This window comes from Erythrolamprus reginae, chromosome 4 (assembly GCF_031021105.1).
Source record: "Erythrolamprus reginae isolate rEryReg1 chromosome 4, rEryReg1.hap1, whole genome shotgun sequence".
Classification (NCBI taxonomy): Eukaryota; Metazoa; Chordata; class Lepidosauria; order Squamata; family Dipsadidae; genus Erythrolamprus; species Erythrolamprus reginae.
In genome coordinates this window covers 55,072,621-55,082,477 of record NC_091953.1, presented here as the reverse complement: position 1 = coordinate 55,082,477, position 9,857 = coordinate 55,072,621, and positions in this window count along the sequence as shown.

Below are 9,857 nucleotides of genomic sequence, written 5' to 3'. Positions count from 1 at the left end.
CTACATGGTCTACCTGACAGAATAATATCTGACCGAGGACCTCGATTCACTGCCAAATTTTGGAAAGAACTCATGTCAGTGCTCCATGTCTAAGTCTCTCTGGCATTCACCCATCACCCAGAGACTGACAGGGGTACAGAAAAAATCATTGGCATCTTAGAGCAGTACCTGTGCTGTTTTATCCACAACCGAGCGAAAGATTGGGCAAAATACCTCTCCATAGCTGAGTTTGCATTTAATGATGCTCAGCACACTTCCACACAAACCATACTGTTCTTTGTATCTATCCTCAGAGAAATCCAGCCACAAGCTTGACCAATGTTTCTTGGGCCCTTTCCCTGTCGAAATCCAATGACTTATCACCTGATTTTGCCCACCTCTCTACGTGTACATCCCATGCTTCATTGTTCCCTATTTGTTCCAGTAAGCCCTGCTTCTCTACTTCATCCTCCTGCTGCAGACCCAGCTGTTCCCACTGTTCCAGGCCCATTGCGCCGATTCCAAGTTCCCCTACCCAAGTTGAACATTACTGGCATCAAAAACACTTGATGGCTCCACGACTGCTTCCAGTACTTGGTGGAATGGTCAGAGGGTGGCCCTGACCCTGCATGGAGGCCTGAGTACAAATCTCTGGGAGGGGGGGTTGATTCCAGAGGGCCAGGGCCCGAACAGAGAAGGCTCTTTCTGGGCCCCGTCCAACAACATTTTGGCACGCTTTCCAGCCTCCAAGCCAAGAATTATTTCTAAGTGAAAAAGAACTGTGTTTTGCTTCATGCTCCTTTGACTTTGGATTGCATTTTATATCTATCCTGTTTGTGTGAAAAAATAAAGAGTGGGCTTTATTTCAAAGAAGTGATGTTTCTGGCCGTGGAAAATAACCAGAGACCTGAGAGTAAAACATGTATAATATAATTTTATATATAATATAATTTTTTTTTAACATTCTTTTAAGGAGCCATGGTGGCTCTATAGTTATAGGATTTCAGGTTGACTCTGCCCACAGGCAGGAGTTCAGTGCTAACTGATTCAAGGTTGACTCAGCCTTCCATCCTTCCAAGGTAAGTAAAATGAGAACCCAGATTTGGGGCTATAGGATGACATTTGTAACCTGCTTAGAGAGTTCTGCAAAGCACCGTGGAATGATATATAAGTGCTATTTGCTATTGCTATTATTTTTCTTCCTTTTCTATTTTTTTCTGTTTTCCTTTTTTTTTCCTGCTATTTTTAGTTTTTCTTTTTACTCTTTTTTCAATTTTTGTTAGATTGTTCTTTTTAATTGTAATGTTTAGTAAAATTATATAAAAAGGGACATTGTCAGAACAATGGATAAAGCTAGAATGGTAATTGGAGCCTTGATGTACAAAAATTCCTGATATAGTAAAAACAAACTACTGTTTCCATCGGTTAAAAAAAAGTATGTGTTTTGGTTAAAGGGACTCTGACACATGTTTTCTCTGCAAGAAACACGTTTAATTGTATGTTTCATTTTCTTCTCTTATATTTGTGTCATCAGTACTGTGAAATCTTTGAAAGATAAAACACCCTTCTTGACATATTTGTAGAACAACAAAATAAGTCTGCACTGACATTTTCTATTATATATTTATTAACTTGCATTTTTCCTTCATACCCTGTTATTACATCAAAAATTATTCTTGTTTCAGCAGCTTCTGACTTTTAAATTAGTTCAAAAACATGGAACCTAGGAAGCTTTTCATATTTCCCAAGAATGAATTTTATGTGATATACAGGAGGCAAAAGAATAACATATTGCAGTAATCTGAAACAAACCTTTGATTTGTTAGGGAGGGGAGGCCAGCAAAACACAAGAAAGCTTGATAATAGATAGATTGCTTCTTGATCTCTTGTTCAATGCCCTGATTTTGAATACTGTACTCCAAATAATGTACATCCCAGAACATATTTTGGATTATTTATCAATTAATTTTCAGAATTCATTTTAATAACATGAGAAAATTGATTGACAGTAAATTATAATATTTGGTATGAGTATGGATCTATCCTGATGCTAAAGTCAACAGAAGCAAATTTCTGAAAGATAGTGTCGTTTTCCAAAATTCATGGTCAAAAATGCAAGAAAGCACTTTAAAAGTTATGCTGAGCATTCACCGTAGTCTTTTTGCTTTTTAGAAAAAGAATTGAGGGTGATTCTCTTAAAATAAGTAGATACTGTATTTTTCGTAATATAAGATGCACCAAGAAAAAAAGTATTCTGAACCAAATGGTGCAGTAATATATTATTTAATAAAATACCAGTGTAGCAGAATACTTTTTACAAACATGTATACTTTTTTACAACCATGGACAATTTTTACAAACTTCAAACTTGACAGCTTTAAGACTTGTGGACCAACTCCCAGAATTCCTTCTCCAGTCATGCTAGCTCAGTAATGGGAGTTGAAGTCCTTAAAGTTGCCAGGTTTGGAGACCTTTGCACCCTTAATACCTAACCCAGGGGTCTTCAAATTTGGCAACTTTAAGACCTGTGGACTTTAATTCCCAGAATCCTCCAGTCATACTAGTTCAGGAATGGGAGTTGAAGTTAATTAGTCTTAAAGCTGTCAAATTTGAAAACCCCTGGATTAGGGATTAGGGGTGCTGTCTCCGAAGCCCCCTTTAACCCTCCAAAGGTCACCCCCAGTGATCGGATCGGGCCCAGATGGACCGATCCTAGAAAAGGGGGTTCTCCTGTCCTTGAGGGGCCATCGCCAAGGTCCCACAGGGGATAGGAACATCCCGCGGCTTTGGAGTATGGAAACCGAGCCTCCATCCAGGAGGTATCGGCCATAGCAGCCTGAACTCACCAGTGGGAAGCGAAGAAGATAAAAGAAGGAGAAATAAACTTAATTTCATCATTGCAGAAAAAGGAGACACCAAAAAAGAAGAATCCAAGGTATAAATTTATTTACATGATAAATCTTTTGTGGAAGGGGAGAATAAGATAAACCTCAAACTAGAAGGCGAAAAGGAAAGTTTGTAAAGAAAAGAAATCATATCCTTACGCCGACAAGGCTTTGCGGGCCGGATCTAGTTTTCTACACTTTCGTTTCTTTGAATATCAGAGTGAAAAATAAGACTTAAAGATTTAAAGACCAGAAAGAACAGAATCCACCCCTGAAGAGGCTTCGAGGGGGTGTGAATGTAAGGTTTTAAGATTTTGGAACTCTTAAATTGGCTGTGAGAAGAAAACGATGCTGGAAATCTAGGGTCTTGTTTTTCTGCAGCGGAAGAATTACGAATTACGTCTTTATTTTCGGAGAGAATTAAAGGAAAAACCGAAACGAAATTGGTGAAGTTCATTAGTCTTAAAGCTGTCAAATTTGAAAACCCCTGGATTAGGGATTAGGGGTGCAAGGGTCTCCAAACCTGGCAACTTTAAGACTTGTGGACTTCAATTCCCAAAATCCTCCTCCAGTCATGCTAGCTCGGGAATGGGAGTTGAAGTTCATTAGTCTTAAAGCTGTCAAGTTTGAAGACCCCTGTGTCAGGGACTGCAAGGGTATTCAAACTTCCGGAGCTAGTCCTCCTCTAACTGTGGCTACTTTGCTCTTTAAACTTTTTAGCTCTATTTACAAAGAGCCATAAAGATTATCACCGGAGATTCAGGAAAGGAAGTGCAAGAGAGAAAGTTGCAGTCTTTTGAGAAGGAGGGAGGGAGGGAAAGAGGAGCTGCTTATTTTTTTCTATCCCCCACCCTTTGCAAAAACGATCGAAAATGATCTAACAGGAAGTGAAAAGTATCTCCTTCTGTAGTCAGGGCAAAGCTGGGGGTTGCTTCAGTCCGATCTCACCCTGGGAAAGAGAGACCGAAGTCCAGATCGCTTTTAATACTAGAGAGAAAGAAACAGTGTTGAATTCAGGTTTCTTTCAGTGTGATAACTGGAAAGGGAGGTAAAGTTTTTGTGCACACACCTTTTGTCTCTCTTTTCATTCTGCTTTGGGCAGCCAGAGACGTGGGTGGGGCTAGGCTAGTCAGTGATAGAAATGAAGGAAATTTGTATTAGTTACCGTAGAAGGAGGCTGATCAAAAGCAGTGAGCAATTTTACATAATGATACAAACCCTTCTCCCTTCTGTCCTCTCTCTCTCTCCCTCTCCCTCCCTCTCTCTCTCTCTCCCTCTCTCTCTCACACACACACACACAAACACTCACAGCAGAGTCTGGCACTTGGATCATGCAGGGACAGCAGCTTCTGCCATCCTTCCCAAAAAGCGTAGTTTCATTACATTATTATTATTATTTATTATTTATTAGATTTGTATGCCGCCCTTCTCAGAAGCCTTATACATTAGTAAATCTAGATCATCTAGATCATTCCACTGATCTTTAGCACTGGTGCTTAGTGTTATCTATATAAAAGTTGAGGAAGAAGATGATGATGGTCAAGCATAAAGCAATTCATTAACATCTACAGAATACTATAAAAGTCTCCATGCTGGTATATTACTAGTATGTTGAATAAATCATCTTAGTGCCAAGCTTCCTAATTATATATTTGTGATTTAAAAAATTTTCAGAAAGATCAGCAGTTTCCATGGTGACTGAAGTAGCCAAAATAATTCAGTAATTTTGAATTTACATGTCCTTTTGTTCTTTAGTTTCTGTGATTTTACAGCATTTCCTTGATTCAACATTATTTTCCAGATTTGGTGAAAGATTCCTGCTAATGTTTCGAGGCAAGGCATTTTTGCTGGAAAAGAATACATTTTTAATAGTTACAATTTGATTTTTCATTGCACTCACACTATACTTTAAATAAAAGTTTGTATACTTTTGAAGTACCACTTTAGTAATTCTGCTGCTAGAACGTACAAGCTGATATTTTAATTTCAGCACTGTTATCATAACAGGTGGAATTCAACCAGTTCGTCCCAGTTTATCCAAACCATTAGTAAATTGCTTATACTGTTTGGAGAATTGGTTAAAAATAAAGTGGAAGAGAGGTATTTTTCTCTGTTGTCCCCTTCAGTTAATACCGCCACTTAATAGTTGCAGCTGGAATGCAGCTGATACACAATGAATCAGGTCCATAAACAACAGAAACTGATAGGATTAGGGCAGGGAAACCCATCAATCCCCATCTAGGGATGCGATTAACCTCTTCCCTTCAGGAAAAAGGACAGGATTACAAATGTTTTCAATGCAAATAGTATTAAGTAACATATCTGTTATCAGCTGATATTCCTTGGAGTTTCCCAAGTCCTTTTATAGTTGTTGCAGTGTTGGCTACTTGTTGTTTCTCCGTGAGAGAAAAGATACAAGAGGGGACTATGATGCATACAGACCATTAATTTAATGCATGTGTGGTCCAGCCAGCTGTATTGCTTCTTCTATGAAGCACCCAATTTAGAAATTAGAGAACATAGAATAATAGAGTTGGAAGGGGTAATGGCTGTTGGCAGCATGCCCAGGCCTTCAATTAACACTCCAAAATTACCCGGTAGATAGCTATGTTGACCCTGGACTTAATGAAGCACAGTGGATAAATACCAGCAGATGACATGGCTCCCCAAATCAACACAGACTGTGGGAACATTACACTGGACCTCAAACATCTTGCAGTGTGTGCCTCTCCACTCCTCCTCCATACTTTGGGTACTTGGTTTCCAAATGAGATGAAAAAGTTTCCACAGTCTGTGTTGATTTGGGGAGCCATCCAAGGACATAACATCCAAAGCTGGATGGATTGATTGAGCATTGCAAGAAATCCATGCTGTCCTGTCCCTTATCTGGAAGCCCAGATTGGTTAGCTTGGCCCTGGGTCTTGGCCTTTTCAGGGTGTGCCCTTTGAATAGACCTTGGGAGTTTATGTGTGGTTAATTGATCTGAAGCCTTGGCCCTCAGTGGGGAACAACCCTCTCCAGCTGGGATTGAGGTGGCTGGATAGAATGGCCCTGGCAATCTATCTGCCATAGTAGGTGAGGAAGAGATGGCCATGCACCTTGTGGCCCCACTAAAATGGCTGCTGGAACCTCTGGAGGTGACAGAAAGCAATATAAGGCTGTTGGCTTAGGATGGTCTAGGTAGCTGCTCATCACATAGCCTGCTCCAAAATGGCCTCTGGGTACCCAACGCTGAGGTAGGACCTAGTGGAGACTAAGGACTGTGGACCTAGGAGATGCCAAGGGCTTTAGGAGGGACCATGGGAGGAAGGTCAGCTAGAGGCCAAGTCATGGCAATTGATCAAACCGTGAGCATCTCTCATTCTGGGAAGCCGTTGATCTTGTTGGATGCTCCTGCCTGGCACTGCGTTGATAAGGCTGTGAAGATCTGCTACTGGTGAAGGTATCACCATACTGGCACTTGAGGTACAAGCCTCCACCAGCAAGGGGAGGAGCAGGAGCCGGCTGGTTGATCCTCTTCTCGGCGTGGGTCTCTCTACTCTTTTCTGCTCCCCAAATGCATGAGCTGCTGACTCCAACTTTTAAAGCCTCAACAGCCAGGATATTACCACAGGCTCTGGGGTGCTTTCCCTTTGACAGCCCTAGGGAGGACCTTGACCCAATCAGAAAAGATTGTGAGTTCTGGGGAGGATTTCCCCAAAGAAAAAGCCATTTAGTCTCCACAAGAACTGGTGAGGTAGTATCCAAGGATGGGAATTAATGTACTCATCCTTTGAAGGCAAGGACTGAATCTAAAGAGGGGAAAAGCAGGCAAAGGGACATAATTTTAAAATACAGATTCAGTCCTGATTGGCCAAATTGTCTTCCCATCCTTGGAGGCTAGCTCCACCCACCTTGGAAAATCAACAGTTAACCCTCTGATAGAAACTTTGCAAGAATAAGCTTCCTGTTTCCAACATGCTTCAGAAAGGAGGAAATATATTTGAGTTTGATTTCCTTTGATTGGCACCACCAAGAGTTGGCTATACAAATGGCTAATACATAGTTTTGAGAACATAAAAGTTCCGTGCCATCTATAAGAATGTGTATTGACTATTTGAGCTTGTTTTCAAATTCTTTCTACCATTGAGAAATTGATATTTTGATTGGATTGTCAAATTCAGCTAGTATTCTAGTATAAGAGGATGCAGATAGATATTTGTACCTTGTTCAATGTACATCATTCCTGATATTTCTAATACTAGACATCAAAATAGCTTCCTCTCATTTTTATAACAAATATTCTACTCTCCACTTTATGGCAAGTGGATATTAATCATTTTCTGGTATCAAAAGAAAGAAGAAGAATGGTTGAGTGCTATAGTTTGGCCTTACACAACACATTTTCCTTATAGTTAGATGCTAAAATATACAGGTTTCCATCCACAAGTCTTATCTGTACATAGACATGCATCACAAATAATTCAACTCCCCTTTCAATCTCAACAACTTAATGATATCTGCAGTAATGTTAACATAGGTGATATAAATGACAGCAAACATCTATAAACTATCATGCTTGCCTTCCTTCTTAACTTTCTTCTTTTCAAAGAAAAAGAAAAAAGTATAATTCACAGAGCACTTTTTAACCAATAATCCAGCCCGAGAGGTTGTGTCATTCTTTTTTATCAGACAACACAAGTAGAATCATTCTATCCTTTTATGGATGGTTGTTGATATTTCCATTTTCTGAGGTGAGAAAATAACAGTTAAATAGAAAATGAAGCATTTCATTATTATTTGTACAGCTTGAAGGATAATCTCTGTGTCTGAGCTGTCCCCCACCCCCAATCTCTCTCTCTGCTTCTCCCCCTCCCCCTCTTTTTCTGTACCTCTATCTTTCTCTCCTAGGATTCGTATTTGGATGAACTGGAAAGTTGGTAGAACTGCCTTATTGGTAAGTGGAACTTACTGGTTCTACAGTTTATGGAAGTTAGGCTCAAATTGCAGTGAAAGCCAAAAATGATTTTACTGAAAATATATCAAGAGGATTACAGTTGGGAAAAAAAAAGTTATACAAATTCCCGGCTCCTCCCCATTCAATTATGTCTGATTCTCAGACTGTGTGGACAGGTCTCTCATGTTTTCTTGGCAAAGTTTTTCAGAAATAGCTTGCTCCTGCCTGTTGTGGTTCAGCCTGAGGCTGCTCAGGGACCGGCTGTGTCTCTGCTGGCTCCATGCCCGGAGGAGGATGACAGCGAAGAGGAGGGGGCTGAACAGTCAGACGGGGGAGAGGAAAGTCAGGAATGGGACGAAGGAGAACAGCATGAGAGCCCCGGGGGGGGGGGCTCTCCCCAGACAGTAGCTTGGAGTCATTAGGTGATGAAGCACAAGCCGTCATTGACATGCGACAGAGATAGTCAGATCAAAGAAAGGAGCAATTAAAGAAGTATTATCAGCACTGAATTAGGAACAGCTGGGTTTGGGTGTGGTCCTCCTTAGCAGGGTTTAAAAGGCAGGCAAGCCCTTGAAGCCATGTGGAGTGTTATCAATTGGAGTTACTGTGTCCTGCTTTGTTCTCGGCGTCTCTGTTCCTGGCTTGTGGCCCAGCAGTTTGGAAGACCTGTGGGAGGTGTAGGTCTGCTATCTACAGCCTCGTATTGGCAGCAAGAATCCTGTATTGCGGCATGGACTTTTGCCTTCGTGGATATATCTGAAGATACAGCATTTTCCTGTTTGTAAGGACATTTTCTGTTACCTGTGTTTTTTCTTGAATTTTATAAACTGCCTTTGCCTTTTATCAGTGTGTCTGGATTCTCTTTTTGGGTTGGTATTGGCTTCCAGGGTGACCCAGACAGAACACTTCCTAGAGCTGAGAGAGAGTAACAGGCCCAAGGTCACCCAGCTGGATTTGTACCTAAGATAAGACTACAACACACAGTCTCCCACTATCTTGCCTGGTTTCCTAACTATTATAGTGATCGAATTGTCTTTGTTACACCTAAATATGTTACATCAACTGATGGTGGATAATCCCTTGGCACCTGCAATGAGGAAATATCAGGAATGATGTAGAAACACTGGTACAATGACCCACTTTTCTAGGTCTTTAGGTCTAGACTGCATATAAAATATTTGGAGTCTTTTTCTATTATTTTAATAATAAGGACTATAAGTAGTATAATATGTGGAAATGGTTTGTAGCATATCTTATCAGTGACTTGCTTGCAATTCAGATCATTGCCAATTTGCCAATTTAATACATTATTATTAATGAAGACATTTTCTACAGCAATGTACAGCTTGTACACCTTTAGATGACCTGGACATGAAATATCTTGCCTACTGTCAACAGAGACAACTGATTGTCTAAGTGAAATTGTATAGTTTTGTGACTCCTTCATTTTTCTTCTTGCAAAAGAAAAATTGCTGGACTAAATGTAATGGTAGCATAGCTTTTCTTCTTTAAAAATTTGCATCCTACCATTCCTAAATTTCTTCTATCCTTGTCTATATGTACACATGTATATATACTACAATTCTATCTATCTATCTATCTAGCTAGCTAGCTAGCTAGCTAGCTAGCTAGCTATCTCTGTGATGGCGAACTTATGGCACACAGAGTCATTTTGGAGGGCATGTGAGACCTTGCTCTATGTCAGCTGATTTTTTAACCTTGGGAAAGTCCATTTCACCCTCCAGACACTTCAGGGAACAGATAAACCACCAAACGGACAAACCAGAAGTTTGAAAAATACACTTCCGGATTGCCCATTGGGCTGTTTTTTGCACTCCGGGGCTTCAGGGATCTTCCCTAAACCATCTGGATTGCAAAAAGCAGAACAACAGGCAAACTGGAAGTCCATTTTTCTGAACTTTATTTTATTTATTTATTTATTTTGTCAAACAATTAAAGTGATAATTTGTACAAATAAAACATTAGGTAAGTGATGATAAAAAGTAACAAAAGAAGACAATAGGACAGGGACGGTAGGCACAGTGGTGCGCTTGTTC